The following is a 17,108-nucleotide window of genomic DNA, read 5'->3' as shown; positions in this document are numbered from 1 at the left end:
AGATATTGAGCTTTCAAATGCAAACCCCCCACCCACACACACACAAGCTGACTTTGCCTTCCTGCGGCCTTGTTTTGACATGCTGGGGAGTGTGGTGACCATGACATGGATTGGGGGTCTGGTGACCTCTGGAGCAGCAGAGACTGCCCCCCCCCCCCCCAGCAGCGTGGCAACTCCCTCCAGACTTCCCCGTAACACGGCACAGCCTGCTGTCCTGTGACACGCTGACACTCAGCCCGGGGCCAGCACACTGTGTGTGTTGTGAGTCCATTTCTGCAACATTTGGTACTTCGTGCACCCAAAACAAACTTTCTCATTAAGACAAATGAGATATCAAGGGGGAGAGCGTGTGTGTGTGTGTGTGAGAGAGAGTGATAAAGCAGGCTTTGCAGGTTTGAGGCCACAGTAGCTCCCATTCACCTCTCCACATAGAAAAGGCCTTGTGCACAAATGAGAGCACGCTCCGAAGACAAAAGGATGAAAAACAACAAGGCAGTCAGGCTGAAGGACAAAACAGACACGAGATCAGCCAGAGGGCAAAACAAGGAAGAAAAGACAGAAAAGAGGATTGGAGAGAGAGACTGTGAGCGAGGTGTGCGCAAGTGTATCTGTATGTTCGTTCTTGAGCAGAAATAAACTGCTGAGCGTTATGGAAACCTTCTACCCCCCCCCCCCCCCCTCACTCAAAAACAACCACCTACATCTTGCGTCTTTTCTTCCCTGCATCAAGACGTACACACATACAGCAGAGTGGGGACTGATGCCTTGGCTGTGGTGAAGAATGAAAGCTGTGGCCTGGCTGGTGTTGGTGGGCCGGGCTGGCCAATAACAGGCTGTGGTCCTGTGGGACTTTGGGAAGAGCCCTTTGGCACCGCCCACCCCGGTGCGACACACGCACCTCTTCTACCAGGGGACGGATGACTAATGAGAGTCATTGATATTATTCAGGGGCACAGGCAACACACTTGTTATTCAGGGGTAAAAAAACCCTGATCGATGAGTCAGGATTCATTTGTCCTCCCCCCCCCGGATCTCTCTCTCTTCCTTTTCTCTGCACGCACGCAACTATAGATCAACCTACAAAAGGATAGGACTTCTGTGAGCAAAGTTTAGGTCCACACCTCTAAGTCTTGCTACTCGACCACGGGGTGAATGAGGCTGGACTTATTCTGGTCACCACCCCCCCCCCCTCCATTAGTAAGGAGACGGAGGATCCGCTGATGGGGATGTTCCATACCAGGCCTGGGGAAGGGGTGGGGGGGGTCAGGCCCACTGGTTGGAGTCCAGGCGCTAAAAGCTTTTGAGCTCTTGCGGTCCTTGGCTGCACTGACTGGTCTGGGAAGGCGGCTGCTGTTCACATTGAAGGTTTGCAGAAGTTGTTCCACTGGAAGCCCGACAGGTATTTTGGGGTTTGGATTGGCGGCACGCACGCAATTGCGCGTCAATGTGAGAAGGATGAGTCATGGGGTCGGTCAAGGTGAAAAGTGAGATGAGGTCGTTTCATAGCAGTGCTCTTTAGAAAGCCTGAAGTTGAAATGAACAGCTCAATTGCCAAAGACCAACACAAATAAATCTTCTCAAATGACTACTACCTTGCATCTAATCAATATTTTATCGACAGTTGGCTATTCTGGTCCTGCAAAATCCACAGCTTTGTTCAGACATCAAAGAAGTGAAAGGCTGAGAAGCAGGTTTTACTGGACATGGACGGTGACGGTTGAGAGAGAGGATGCCAAAAGGCGAGGTTCCCCATCTGTACGTGGGCTGAAGCACAACGAAGACATGCCTATAGCACCACGCTGAACAAACACAAGCCATTATACTATTTACACTGGTGGTTTAGTCTAGCCTAGCTTCACTGTATGTATGTGTGTGTGTGTGTGTGTGTGTGTGTGTGTGTGTGTGTGTGTGTGTGTGTGAATGAGGATGCTTTTCTCCCTGAGGTGTATCTGTAAATGGCACACACACACATGGGTACATGTGTCTCCCTGCGGGAACTTGCGTGTGTTTGTGTGCGTGTGTCCTAGACTTGCTAGATTGAAACCTGACCTGTCTTGAAGTGCCTCTCAGCTGGTTTGAGGCTCAGTCCTGCTGAAATATCTAGCAGGATCTGGTTCCACCAGGCCAGCAGGTAACCCAGCCCAGCACTTGGATCAGGTGTCCCACCCTGGCTCATAGAAATGGGGCCAATGGTTCAAATGACTCCATTATTAGCCCACCAACAATCATAAGATGGCTGAAAGTACACAATTATTGCGGCACACAAGATAATATATCTAATATCCCAGGTCCCCCAGGGGCTGGTGAGGTTGAATAGTGTTGCATGGAGTCAGTATATAGTTGTGGGTTTAAATCCATCTGGGGGTATGCGTGTAGAGATGGCCCTACGGCTGCTCTATGCCAGGCCTGAACCACAGGGATATGTTGAGCCTGTGTGCATGTCGTCAGTCCTGCCTGGGGTGACGCGAGTGTTCCTGTATCTAAACCCAATGGAGTCCACCTTCCTAGAAGTGATCTCTCTGTTCAAGGCGGGGGTTAGTGTTAGAGTGACCAATAACAGTCCAGCACTGATCCTGTAAGGATGATGATAATGATGAGGACGGTGGTGGTGGTGGTGAAAGAGGGTGTGTTGGTAGGCAGGGAGGGAGGGGGGGTTGAGGAGGAGGAGGAGAGGTCAGAGTCTCACCTGTTACTCCATGCGGGGCTTACAGGTCTGGGGAGAACCTCATGTCGGCACAGCCAAAGGGTCACGTCCTGGAGAGAGACAAAAGGAGGGAACATGTCACAAGACCGGAAAGTGGAGGAGGATTCTAAGAATAAACGGCAAGCGGCACTACATTTGAATGTAGGGTAGAGATGTGGGTTGACGGCAGGGCGGCTGGGAGGTGAAGGACAGGAAGGTTACAACACAGTGAACAGACTTGAGCAGCCTCGATCCATAAGAAAAGTTCCAGAATCCAGGGCTGAGTCGGTTTTCAAGCCACAAGAAAGGCACATTCTTTGGCAAGAACACGGGGCACCAACTTTGGGCAACAAAGACATTTCAAAGTTGTATTGTGGAGGCGGGTTACACCTGATTCCAAAATGACAAGCACAGTGCAGTCTGTTTGAGGTTGGGAACGGTTCAACCACACTGAACCTGGGAGTAACCCTAGAGAGGGGGGGGGGGAGAGAGGGTGAGAGAGAGCGAGGGTGAGAGAGCGAGGGTGAGAGAGATGGGATGAGAGCACGAGAGAAAGGGAAAGAAGGCACAGAGGGGGAGGAAGAGCGAGACAGAGGAGAAAGAAGGACAGAAAGAAGAGAGAAAGGGGGGAGCTGTCCTCATGAAGCATTCATGAGGCGTTGCAAACTTAATGTTCATCAAATTTTCAGGCGAGCCCCTCTTCAAACATTAACCAGCCGCATAGTCGAGCACTGCCTGTCGTTTGCCGCCTAAATTGGCCATTGGGCCGGAGAGGCAGTGATTAAACGATTCCGTGGGCCGCCCTGATGTACTACATTTCTAATGCCTGGGGAGGCACGTTTACACACACACTCCCAGACTTCACTCCTCAAATGTGTAATCTCTTCTTAGCTTGCACATAACAGCCTCTCCAGCTGCATGTCCCCTCACGACTGGAAAGCAGAATGAGAGTGCAGGCACACACACACAGTGGTTGTACAACCTCACTGCTCACCAACTAAGTAGGGCTCCAGGTTACTGTCCCCACAAGCCCAGTAACTCCCACGCATGAGCACCCGGTAAAAATACCTGAGGTTGCCCCTCTCAACCCTCCATCTGGCATGCGTGTCTAAAGTACCCAGCACCAATCAGACAGCTGCCCGCCAACCCCGCCCCCCTCCTCAGGTAGCTTCAACAGGAGTTTATCCACCTGCTGCATAACCAGATGTTGCCGGGCGGAACTCGGGCACCTTGATGAGCTTAGAGAGGATGAGACGTCAGGCCTGATTAATCCATCTCAGCACTCTGCTCCCTCTGTGCTCTGCTTGTCGGCTATTACACCGGGGATCAGGTATGGGGAAGAAGCTGGCGGGCGGCTATTGGGTGCTAAAAAAATAAATAATAAACTTCAGTGCGGGGAGGACTATTAAATGCAAGGCTGTTAAACTGTCTAGCTGTCAATAGGAGGCTGTATAACTGAACCCTCGTAAATGAGTCTATGGCACAATGGAACCAGCAGTAGGCTCCTTGGCAACACTTTACATGACGGTTGCATGAACTACCATGCAACTGCTACATAGCAATACACAGTGTTACGTGCACGCCTAGTGGCAGGGTGAGGGGGAGGTTTATGGTCCTTTCTGAAAGTAACTTTTCAATATAAGAGACGAAACGGCGGCTTGGGGCATGGCTGGGGTGAGGGTTCCAGTCTTCTCCCTTTCACTTTCCACCTGTCGTGGCCGGCCGCTGTGTAGTTTAGCCTCTGTTTTAGCCTTCATATTTCCCCCCAGAAAACGACGAGCGTAACACATAGCAACAACATTGGAGCCACTTAGGAATTGCTATGCAGGGTTTCCCGCCGAAAATGTGTTTGTTATGGTGGTAGGTTGGGGTTTGCCGATAGACCGGGGAAACCTAGTTGGTGCGATAGACGAATGAGTTGTGCCGAGCAGGGAGACTGGCGTTTATGAATGGAAGAAGAAAAGAGGACAGAGTAACACAGCGGATAACGCTATAAAAAACTAGGAGACATTGTTAAGGCGGCAGAGGTGTGTTGTTGCTTTAGCGGCAGCCTTAACTGAAACGTGCGGGAAACCCCGCTGTGTAGTTCAATTGTATGAAGAGTTAAGGGTATAGATTACAAAAGCGTAAGGAGGCAGAGTATGGGGGGAAGGGGGTAGGGGTGGAAGTGGAAGTCGTAAAGGGGCAACTGAAGGTGACAAATCAGATCGGTGCTCACATGCACTTGCCCCTGACAGACCAACCTCACCCATACCAAGATTCACTTGAATACTGACGTGTCCCACTAAACTAAACAGCCATTAGTGGAACGACACAGCACTTCATATAGCTACACGGCTGCTTTGTAGTTAGGAGTCAAGTGTTCCCTCCTACCACAGCGGAAGAGGGCGGCTAGTAAAGATGGGCCAAAACAACAAACAGAACAGTCAACTCAAACTTGTTAATCACCCACATAATTACCTGATCTTCATAAACACAGGGGCCAGAGAAGGATTTCGAAAAGAAGAAGAAAAAAAAAAAAACATCGATAACCTTTCAAGAATCCTCATCTTCACGCCCTGTATCATACGTGCTAAAGTTGCCATGGCGACAGATACCATAAGCCCTGATAAATGGGTTGTTGTTTTGGAATCTACATCCCTGCGTCAAAGATGGCTGTGATACGAGGAGATAAGCCTGGGGACTCCGTTCTGGATATGTCTATTACTACTGAATCCACATTTAATTAGATTGTTCTTCATTTAAGTGTGGAATGCTCGATGGATTGCAGCGATGGGAGATCTGCCGGTAAGAAGGGGAGGGGGGGCATGCTTGGTGCCCTTGCCCCAGGGTAGGAGCACCGTGACTGATCCAGTGATTAGAGCTGGTGGTGCTGGTGGTGGTGGATTGAGTGGGGCCGGTCCTCTCCTCAAACTCATCTGACCCTGGAGGCTGGTACAAACAAGGACACGCTCTGTTGCGCGTGCAGAAACACACACACACACACACAGAGAGTAAGATGAGAGATGCAGGATGGAACGGCTTACTGTGAAGCCTCCTCTGTGCTTCATCTAGCTCAAACACACAGCCATCCACACACACACACACACACACACACACACACACACACAGGTTGCTGTGACCCTGACATGGCTCATTTCAAAAGCTACTGTCTACAGGGCGACTTTAAATGGTTCAATAACGACAAATGAAACGACACTGCTGCCATTGCAGCAACACAGCGTCCCCACAGCAAACCTTGCTTTCAGAATTACTTTTATTGACATAAACAACTTAAGTCATATTCCCCTGCTACTGACTAACTCTAATGTTCCTTGCTACAGTACAGCAAGTCAATGTATTCTCACTGCAATCACACGGCAAAAAAAAATGTGTAAGTAATGTCAGAAGATCTGACATGGATAAAATTCCCCCAAACAACATGTGAGAAAAGGATGTGTCACCTCATCATTTTTATATTGGTTGCAAATTAAAAAGACAATCACTGCACTGTGAATGATCACACTCCAATTAAAATCCAATGCACTCGGGAAAGCATCATTTACCGTGCTTGGTATGGGGGGCCAGAGGTGCGGGGGTTTTTTTTGGGGGGGGGGGTGAATGGCATTTTTGCAATTTGTCATATTTATTGACCGTGTAAACAGGGGAATACAGATTTGGGGGTGAGGAGAAGGAGAAGGGGGGGGGGGGGGGTAGTCTTTTATTAATGTGAGATACTATGGGTGAAAGACAACCTTCCCCCCACCTCACTCTTGCCCCCCCCCACCTTCCCACCCACGCTTCTCTCTCCCTCCCTCTTTCTCGGTCGCTAATGCAGCAGATTGTCCCTCAAAGGCTGGCTGGTATACAATCCAGAGCTGAACAGTGTGTCCGTGGGCACCAGTATTACATTGCAGAGGAAAACGAAGCACGTCGCCGCAAAGCATGCAGATAAATCACCAGTCGCAAGCCCTGGGTCATCTCCTCTCCCTCACTCCCTCCTCCACCCCCCTCTGCCTCCTCCTATTCCTTTTCCCAGAGAGAGAGACTGTAAATTAGCTCCAAAAATACCAGCCGATGCAGACAGTGTGCGCAGAAGACTGGGGGAGAGGGGACTAAAAATAAGAACAACACAGAAACATCTCAAACGCACAGAGCCCCAACCACTGGTCTGGTACATGACGGTGGCTTCCAACTTCCGAAAATAATAGACCTACCAGAAAACACACAATGAGCAGTTTCTTTTTGGAGGGAGGGGGGGGGGGGTTCATTTATGCACAACAACAGAGGCAAGTCAAGCAACGGGTGTAGTACTGCTGGTTTGAGCTGCGGTCATTTGCTACGGCACAGTGAAGACTGTGTTAGTCTGCCAAGCCACGCAAGTCTAAAGCCGTGGGCGAACACAGGGCAGCCTTCAGGGGAGGGGAGCGAGGTCACCTGAGGTAGGCCACTCCAGCCTACTTGTGTTCCACCTCGGCTGAACGACGTGTACCACCTGACTGACTCCCCGTCACAGAAGACCGCCACTCCTGCTACTCACAAGGTGACTTCCTGTTCTCGGCTGAAGGCTCATTTGCAGCACTCAGAGCTCCATTAGAGACGCCCCGGAGAGAGAGAGAGAGACAGAGAGAGAGAGAGACAGAGAGAGAGAGAGACAGAGAGAGAGAGAGACAGAGAGAGACAGAGAGAGAGAGGGAGAGAGAGAGAGAGAGGGAGACAGAGACAGAGAGAGAGAGACAGAGAGAGAGAGAGAGACAGAGAGAGAGACAGAAAGAGAGAGAGAGACAGAGAGAGAGACAGAGAGAGAGACAGAGAGACAGAGAGAGAGACAGAGAGAGAGACAGAGAGAGAGACAGAGAGAGAGACAGAGAGAGAGACAGAGAGAGAGACAGAGAGAGAGACAGAGAGAGAGACAGAGACAGAGAGACAGAGAGACAGAGAGACAGAGAGACAGAGAGAGAGAGAGAGAGAGAGAGAGAGAGAGAGAGAGAGAGAGAGAGAGAGAGAGAGAGAGACAGAGAGACAGAGACAGAGAGACAGAGAGACAGAGAGACAGAGACAGAGAGACAGAGAGAGAGAGACAGAGAGAGAGAGACAGAGAGACAGACAGAGAGAGAGAGACAGAGAGAGAGAGTTTCGGTTAATCTTGAACTAACAAAGACAAGGCCAAGATAATGAGGGAGGCTGTGTGTGTCGACACAAAGGCATCATCGGCCCGGAGGCTTGATTCTCAGACAGCATGTGTATGGGACTCGTGTCATAAGTCTGCTCTTTAAACTGTCTTCACTAAGTTGTACCTCATTGCTGTGGCTCAGGAATCAAATCCCCTTAGCCGTTATTAGGTTTGTAGTCTCGGAGATACAATCGCTCTTCTTTTTCTTTTTTTTTTTTTTAACTTGAAAAGAAACCCTCCACCCAAAAAACAAGCCTTGAATTATTAATTAAGACTTAGGCAGCAGATAGGTAGGCAGGAAGAGAGCGTGTTCTCCTTCCCGTACTGCCTGCAGATTTAGAGTGACTGGATTAGTGTAAACCAATACTGTGATGGCTCCATATACCCCTTTCAGTGGACCTGAGGTGTAATCAATATGGCTGAAAGTCTGACCTGGCTTCCTCAGATCCATGGACATCAAAGAGCCAGGCCCAGGGGTTGTTTGTCACATTGAAGCCTGCTTTATGGTCAGACTTTATACAGGAAAAAGTAGAACAGCAAAATGAGCTATCAATCGCCTGTCTGGTCCAGCCTGTCACCTACGGTGTTTGTTCTAAAAAGGTCGACCTGGAGACTACATGTCCCAGCAAGACGAATGACGCTGGAACTCTTCGCTTTCAAATTCCCTCTGTTCGCGACATCAAATGTCAAATACGAGTCAGACTATTTTGCAAAAACACTGTATGTAGGCCACTGGATGTGAATTTGATGACACCGAGCCTAATTGGACAGCGTGTTCGCAGTTCCGAAGCGCCATGTCACTTTGGCAGCTAAATGAGCTTGACGTGGTAAAGTTGGCCCAGCGGTCCCCGGCTCACTAGCTCACCCAGGGGAGAGGAAAGGAACGTCATTAACTACTGAGAAGTGTCTTTGGAAGTTCTATAATTTATGGGTCGCTCAGCTGGTGCCTTTGACTGGCTCCCTAATTAAAAATTCAAACCAGTAACAACTGAGGGAGAAGAAATTAAACGTTGCGTGACAAATATCCGTTCCATCATGCATTCCTTTGATCTGCCCGCCCTCCCTCCCTGCCCCTAGCTCGGTCTGCGTCACAGGGACGAACTTGGACAAACTCCATGGAGATGTCACTGCCCCCCCCCCCTACCCCCCCCCCCCCCCGTCCACGGACCCCGTCTACGCTAATATCGGACAGGAATGCTTCATGGGGTGAGTGACGCAAATATTTTGGGACAGAGAATTGGCTCATGCTCATAATTGAGTAAAAGGAATTGAGGAAATATTTACTGAACTAATCATTAATAGAATGAGGAATTGGTAGAAAGTAAACCCCTTGATCTTCGCTGAAAATGGGGGGGCGGGGGGAGTCTGGAGGGAGACTCACAAGACAGTGTAGCAGTCAGGAGTTGGTCAGCAGGAGGGCAGTGGCAATGACACTCTGTACGGGCAGATCACTCTACACACAGAACAATTAAATTATTCATGCTGTGACTGGACGACTAACAACGGCTTACACAGAGATCGAATGAAACTGGAGCACCTATCGCTGTGTGTGTGTGTGTGTGTGTGTGTGTGAGGGCAGGGGGGGGGGGGGGAGTTCTCAGGCTCAGCCAGGTCCAAAGAATATTTTCCATCTCTGCATTACTAATCCCGGTGCCCTGCTATTGACTTCAAATTCAAGGATTTGTGTGTGTGTGTTTATGTGTGTGTGTTTGTGTTAGCTCACTGAGCTCTGTTCCTCTGGGCTTTAGAGTCGCGGCTTGTCGGGGTGAACCGTGCTCTGAAACTGACAGCCTGGTCACCCCCCCCCCCCCCCCCGAGGGTCTGAACACAGCACCCTGGTCTGTGAGTCCACACTATGGCCCCAGTCTGCCAATCGACCTCTATTCCTCTTTCCGCCCGCAAAGGCTGTGTATCACTTCCCCCTATCTGAACTTTGTTCAAACACACCACTACAGAGCAGGCCAGGAGGGATGAGCAGGGTTCGGATCCCCCCTCCCCTCCCCGGTGTGTGTGTGTGTGTGTGGCCTTGGTCTGACCCTGTGCTTTGGTACAGTGTTTTGCATGCTAGTGATGGAACAACAGAGAGGAGAAGAGACGAATACATCCTGTTCCCAGATGTGTGATTTATGACTGATGCAGAGTGGCCTCTTGACCCCGTTGGATGAAAAAGATGAAGACCAGTGTACAAATATTGATATATTAAATGATGGACAAACAACGGGAGACAGGCGTTATATACAGGGGCAAATATGCCCGACAACATTTCACCTCAACCAGTTCACCATACGTGACAGGAGTTTTGACAGCGAGCGCATTGCTCACACAATGCTTGCAATCCATTCCAGTCTGCCTGCCACCCTCATGCGACCATGCTTCTCCATTAGCTCCTAGTAGACCTCTTAGACTTGAGAAAGGATATCACACAGCTACAGTTTATTAAAGCCTTTTCACTTTGAACCCCTTTTTCTTTCAGCGCATCATGTCAGACCCTTTTATCTCCCTCTCTGCCCGCTCTCCAATCCTGTTGATAAATATCGGTCCTCTTTACTACACCCTTCCCCCGCCAGCTCAATGTCTCCCACTCCATGCCGTTCGCTCCGTCTCTGTCTGTTTTCCCATATCCCGCAATCTCTCTTTTCCATTTTTTTTTCTCTAGTGTGCTCCCGCAAGTCTGTTTCTCCAGACTCATGCAAAATCCCTATCAGAGGGATTTTGCATGTTCTGTCCTGTCTCTGCTTTAGTTAGAGTGGTGGTGGTGGTGGTGACCATGGAACACACCGTTGGCTAGATCGCGATCAACATCACAGAGACAAGTTGATACACTAACAAAGACGCATGTGCCTACGTGCAAACACAGACACACTAAATCTAGGGGCACTGCAAGTCTGAAACTCCTCTCAACTCCTTTGAGAGCGTGGGGGGGTAAAGCTCAGCGGTTAGAGAATTTGCCTGCTGATCAAACACAGGACATCATTATTGTAGAACACAGGGGACCAGGAGTGTCGGTAAGTAACAGGCCACCGCATGCCTTATTACAGCAAAACACAGCAAGAGTATAAACAAGCCTATTCACAGGCATGTTTAAGGCTCGGATGTACAGGGACTAGAACCTCAACATCCATGCATGCATGAGTCTAGAAACGTGTTACGTCTCAAGAGCTCCTCTCCGCCCTTTCATCTCTCTGGCTCCGTCTCTCCCCCACAACTCAGGCCCAGATGAATAGATGGGTCTAGTCAGTGGGCTGCAGCCTCTCCATGGAAGAGAACATCCATCAAGTAAACAGGGGGGCCTGTGGGCCCGAGTCTCCATCACCGCCGCTCCGCAGGATCACATATCACTCTAACAACCAGAGGCTCCCCTCACACCCTGTCTGCTGCAGCCAGCCCCCACTGGAACGCTGATGCGCACCAGGCTGTGGCCACCGCGCCTCCCCCACCCCCGCCACACCACGCCCAGCATCGGAGACGCGGATACACTTCGGTGTGGTGAAAAGAGAAAAGGCGACGGAGGTGGGATGGAGGGATTTAAGTGTAAGAATGCAGCGGCGGTATAAAGGTGTCCGCGAGTGCAGATGAGGGGGGAATGCTCTGGTGCAAAATGGCCGTCAGGGACCAAACAGGTAGGGAAGCTTGGATGCTTCTGTAAAAGAATGATAGCCTTAATAGGCGGTCCTCTAAAACAAAAGGCTACACGCACAACTTGCTTATCTTAGACCCACTGTATACCATATCTCTCGTTTGCATAGAATGGAAACGCCGTGGAAGGGTAATAAAATGCAGAAACAAATGCATGCAAATACCTGGTCTTCTAAAATGTACAAACTTATGACTGCATGAGTTATACTTGAGCGTTATATCTGGTAGATCAGACCACATAGATCAGGCCACATACTTGAAACTGGCACCGTGAAATCCATCAGTATGGTTTAAATGCCAGCAGTAAGCTAGCATGGGACTATCAATAAAAGGGGAGACAGCGATTCCATTGATTTGAATAGCCGGTGCTATTAGATTCTATTACACGTTGGGAACAGAAGGATGCCGGTGGCCCTTTAAACTGACCTGCTGTCCCTTAAGCCCCAGCACAGAGCCCTGCCAGAGTACCATTAATTGGATTCCAAAACATTAACATTCTACTGAGTCAGCAGCATGCACTGTGGCAACACACCTCCCCACTAACACAGGGTGGAGGGTATGTGTGTGTGATAGAACGAGATTGAAACAGAAAGAAAAAAATGTGTGAGAGGAGGAGCAAGCATAGGAGTGAGAGAGACAGCGCACACATGTATGTGCAGGAGTACTTATACAACCGCAAGACAGCAGCTGAGCAGGCCAGACGCGGGCGAGAGGGAGTGGATGTGTGTCACGACTGGGAGATTGCTGGCTGACGCAGCAGTGTCAGTGCGTGTGCAGAGATGAAATGCATTCATCACCTCTGTCAAGAGCAGACAGGCAGACAGAGAGAGTGGGGAGTCTGGGAATGCAGCCTGCCTGCCAGGACACTTTCCTCCCACCCACCCCAACCCATGGCCTGGGAAGTGACATGATTTGTGGTGTTCTGATAAGACTTTGTTAGCAAAAGTACCGTTCCTGTGGTGCTTAACGTCCGATGACACCTGACCCGACTACACCAGCCTGGTACACCTGGGAGTCCTTTAACAAGGTGAAGTCAAGTCATTCAGATATTCATCTACGTCAGACATGAATCCTGCTAATATACATTTTTATGGGTTAATGTAGGGGGTCAGATGCCTGAGCGGTTAGGGAGTCGGGCTATTAATCAGAAGGTTGTTGGTTCGATTCCCAGCCGCGCCAAAGGGCGTTGTGACCTTGGGCAAGGCACTTCACCTTACTTGCCTCAGGGAGAATGTCCCCACTATAAGTCACTCTGGATAAGAGCGCCTGCTTAATGACTAAATGAGGGAGATACTAGTACAGAAATACGGGTGAGTGATAAAAAACGAGCATAAAAGAATGGTGGAGAGAGTGTCAGAGAACAGGATGGACAGAGAGAGAGAACAATGGAGAGAAGGGAACAGATGATGATCCACCTTGTGTCACCCCCAGCTGTCAGTGAGACTGATTGCTGCTCAGCACAGGGCCCCGGTGACACAGCCATCATTTGCAACCTCATTTGTCCCAATAAATTAACCAAATATCCCAGCCAGCGAGTTGTCATGGCAATAAGCGCATCATCAAAGCGAGCCAAAAAGAACCCTGGCTGAGTCCGTCTCTGACTGGTCTCTCCGGAGTCTCACACAGTCGACTTTTCCTCGGCGACAATAACATTCAGGAGAGGAGCCATTGTTTTCATCCGCAAGGGGCTTTCCATGCCTACTGTGGCTCTCCTCTGGTAGCATGGAGTTGTAGAAATGCCTCTGGTACTCCACAAGGCAGAACATCTGATTCATCACTTAACGTTATCAAAACTAGATGGTGGATTTAAACGCACACAACTGAAGAAGTGGTGTATTCAACAACAACAAAAAGTGCAAGAAAAGGACTTGGTTTAGAGGATTAGGTGTTGCAAGAATGGGATTATTCCTTCACAACTAGTTCTACCAAACCTCTAAAAACTTCAGATGTTAAGCCTAAACCCTGCCCTCAACACAGCAGTGCACAGTGGGAAATGGAGTGCTCCATCAAAATTCTTTCAAAGACCTGATGCCCACTCACTCTGGGTGGAGCTTGAGTTGAGCTAATTACAAAAATGATTTCCTCCCTTGTTCTTATTCAAGAGGTTTTACAAACACCAATAATTAGAAATTCTAAATGGGATCTTCACATAATGACTGACATACTTCAGTTGGAGTGTATTGGGAGAGCATCCTCATTATGAAAAACCTTTTGTCCTCTGCAAACAGCGAGGATGGCCTCACCACCTAGGTCGCTTGTCACGGGTTTGAATCCCAGATGGTGGCGACTTGGACAGTGTGAGACAATGGTTTCCCCTAGGGTAACCATGGTGATTTCGATTGCGGGGGACACTGATGACACCTGGGGGGTTACCATGGATAACTCTGAATAGGCGTGTGTCTATTATAAGGGCTTATTGAACGGTCAAGTGCCAAAAAAAATTGAAACTATGTTTTCTAAACAAGTTAGCCTAGAAGATTAAGCGACGGTATAATGAGAAAATATCACTACACACGGGTATAATAGTAATACAGGGAAGCAAATAGTTAATTAGCTCCTCGTTCATCCATCTGCTGCCGCTCCGCCCACGGAAAATCCGTCATACAACACTTGATCTGGACAGTAGCCTAGGCCTACCGGTGGCCGGGAGGGCACGGCAGATGGCGCGGTTATAGGCAACACGATACGCCAGGGAATAGAGCATTTAACCTTTAAACGACAAGGAAACTTCTAATAATTCACTACAGGACATAGAGTTCATTCGGCCATACCACCCACCGTAACTGTGTATGGGTCACTGTTTGCACACCTGTCCTCACTTAATCTGATACAGTCAATTGAGAGAACAAGACTCAACTAAATTCTCAACAACGGCACATAGCCTAATATTAAAAGCTAATACCCATGCAGTCTAAAAGTTTCCAGATAAAAAATATTTAAAAGGTCTTTCGCTAGATGAGCCTTCAGCCATCAGAATTTTGAGATATACGTAGCTAGGTAGCCTGGGCTATAATGTTAAAGCCCACAATAAGGGGCAACAAAGTCGCATATAAAGCCATTGGCAAGGTGTTGTGTTATATTTGATCATATAGCCTTGAAAATTGAATCACGAATAAAAAAAATACAACATTTCCTTCTCACGCAAGTTACGGCCCATTCTCCGAGCCAACGTCGTTTGATTTCAGTATGTTTTCACAAACTCCTAAATTAGCTTTCTCTTGTCCTGGCTTGGGCTAAGCTACTGCGCTTTGTCAGAGTCATAACAACACCACATTAGACGCAACACAAAGCAACAAAGTTGTAAACACTGCCAAGTTTGCTGAAAGCTAAAATTCCAAACATGTGTCATATATTTTTGATTAAGGCATGTTTATTGACGATTAATTAAGTAAAACGGGCATTTAACTTACGTTCCAACGTAACAATGTAGCAGAGAAAGCCTCGCCTCGAGATGAGCGAACGACAAAGCTCTCACGACGCCAACTTTCCTCCCGGGGTCTCGAGCAAAACAAAACCGCTGTACTTTTAATTTCGTCTATTCTTATCTTTTGGTTTCACTATCTATCTGCAAACCTACGCGACGAAAATCACACGCAAACTGTGCCAAACTCAATCTAAAGACGAAGGCGAGAATTCGCGACGGGCGGCTTCTTTGTTCCGCGAGGCATTCCGTGGAAATCACCGTTCATGTGTCCCTGACACACGCTGATTGGCCACGTAGCTGGAGGATAGGATCAGGAATAGGTGATGGCAGGGCACTTCCACCGCTACCCCCTTCTGCCGTCCTAAAGTCTGTCTCTTTCCCTGAGCGACGCGATCGCATAAAAACCATTTGCTCGCAACACTGACACCTTTGGGGCTGATGAGGCAGTCTAGGTTACCTTGGAGGGAGCGCGCGAGAGAAAATGGTGTACTTTGTAGTAGGAACTATAGATAAAGCATGTTGCCAGGCCTGTAGGTGTTTTGTAAACCAATGTTAAAGTTTCTTGTTTCCTAAAAACTAAGCAAAATGTATGGACAAATGGCCTGTAAATACTAAACTGTCTAATACAGTCTATGATCTCTATACAGTCCATAACATTTACATAGCCTAAAATATAAGAATGCATCTTTAACATTGTTAGGTCAATACCTACATGGGTCCCAGGTTAGTAAATTAACATATAACATTAGTCCATCTGTAAGTAATTGTATGTAGTATGTAAGTATGTAACTGTCAAAAAGCTAGTTGTGTTCATTGTTCATTTTGTCTAGTAACACAGTGGTTGTGGTACTTTTGCAGAACCGTTTTTATTGTTTTCCGTTGTGATTTGATTCCATACAATAACAGAATTCACTCTCTCCTTATGCAAACACAGTGCCCACTCCCCATGTTCTCTTCCACTGTTTATGGATTTGTTGGCATGATGCATCAGTTCACCAATTTCTTGTTGGCGCGTTGCATGTGTTTGTATACGGCACACATCATTAAAAAATGACTGAAGGTTCATTTGTTCCTACTGCATATTTAACACCGATCGTCAGTCCTCCCTACATTGAGCAGGACTCCATAGCCCTCCACACCACCCGCAGCCCCGCCCACAGCAAGGTTGTCAATCTGTCAGCATGTCAGTCTGTCTTTCTGCATTTCTACCTGCCAGCCCACCTACAGTACAGTATGTGCCTCTGTGCCTGCCTGCCCATATCCCTACCTGTTGGCCTGCCTCCTGTTCTCCCTCCCTCCTTCTCTTTTTGTTTGCTTCCTTGCCTGCCTCTCTCCCCTCTGTTTCTGTCTGCCTGTCTGTCCCTTTTAAACCCAAATAGATCCGCACTCCGAGACATAAACATCCAGTTGGGACTGATGAGTCACAGGCTTCATTCTGTGTATTTAAGTGTGTGAGAGAGAGAGAGACAGAAAGAGAAAGAAAGATACAGTCATAAAGAGAGAGAGAGAAGGTGTGTGTGTGTGTGTGTGTGCACTAGGCTGAGTGTGCACGTACTGTACATTAGTCCCCCAGAGAAGCCTCTGATAAACGTCTGCAGCAGTGCACTCTCCTCAACATCCTCCCCAAACACCCACTGTACTGGTCAGCCCCGAGTCCTCCCTGCATCTGCCTTTCATTATCTCTCTCCTGGTTCGCTCCCTCCAATCCCCTAATCTCATATGCAGCTTCCTTCCCTTCGGCCTCACTCGAGCCGCTTGTGTGGATGGGCACGGATGGAGAAGCACTGACAGTAGTGGAAAAACATGAGCCCAACATGAGGGCCAGCGGCCGAACTCTGCTCGTTAAGACATCACTCCAATTTTTGGTGTTGTTTTTTTTCTTCTCACTTTAACGATTGACACGTGGGTGAATGTTGTGTTTGTGTTACGACGCGAGCGTGTGTGTGAGGGTGTGTTTGTGGGATCATGCGAGTTTGTGTGGGAGAGAGACAAAGGATGAGACAGGGAGTTATGCTCCCTCACTTCACTCTCCCTGGTGTAATTTCACAGATGATTGTGGTGGGTAGAAGTAGACTTAGCTTCGGTTCAGGGAAAGCTCAAGATCATTTTGGTGTGTTTCTGTATCTCTGACTGTGTGTGTTTTGGCTGTGTGTTTCTATATCTGTCCATGAGCGCTTGTTTCTGGATCTTACTGTGGCAAGTCATCTCTTACA

The 17,108-nt window shown here is 48.5% G+C and overlaps 1 long non-coding RNA gene across 1 annotated transcript; it reads right to left on the bottom strand.

Annotated features, from left to right (window-relative positions):
• Window positions 1-1,871: 1,871 nt before the first annotated feature.
• Window positions 1,872-15,275, bottom strand: LOC146257097 (uncharacterized). The gene is made up of 3 exons (XR_014729977.1): window positions 14,882-15,275; window positions 2,687-2,754; window positions 1,872-2,167 (listed from the first exon to the last, which is right to left on the bottom strand). It is a non-coding gene; the product is annotated as an uncharacterized LOC146257097 (long non-coding RNA).
• Window positions 15,276-17,108: the final 1,833 nt, after the last annotated feature.

The sequence above is a fragment of the Hypomesus nipponensis genome, chromosome 15, assembly GCF_054491055.1.
Source record: "Hypomesus nipponensis isolate SF chromosome 15, ASM5449105v1, whole genome shotgun sequence".
Classification (NCBI taxonomy): domain Eukaryota; kingdom Metazoa; phylum Chordata; class Actinopteri; order Osmeriformes; family Osmeridae; genus Hypomesus; species Hypomesus nipponensis.
This window is presented reverse-complemented; position numbering and strand designations above follow the sequence as displayed.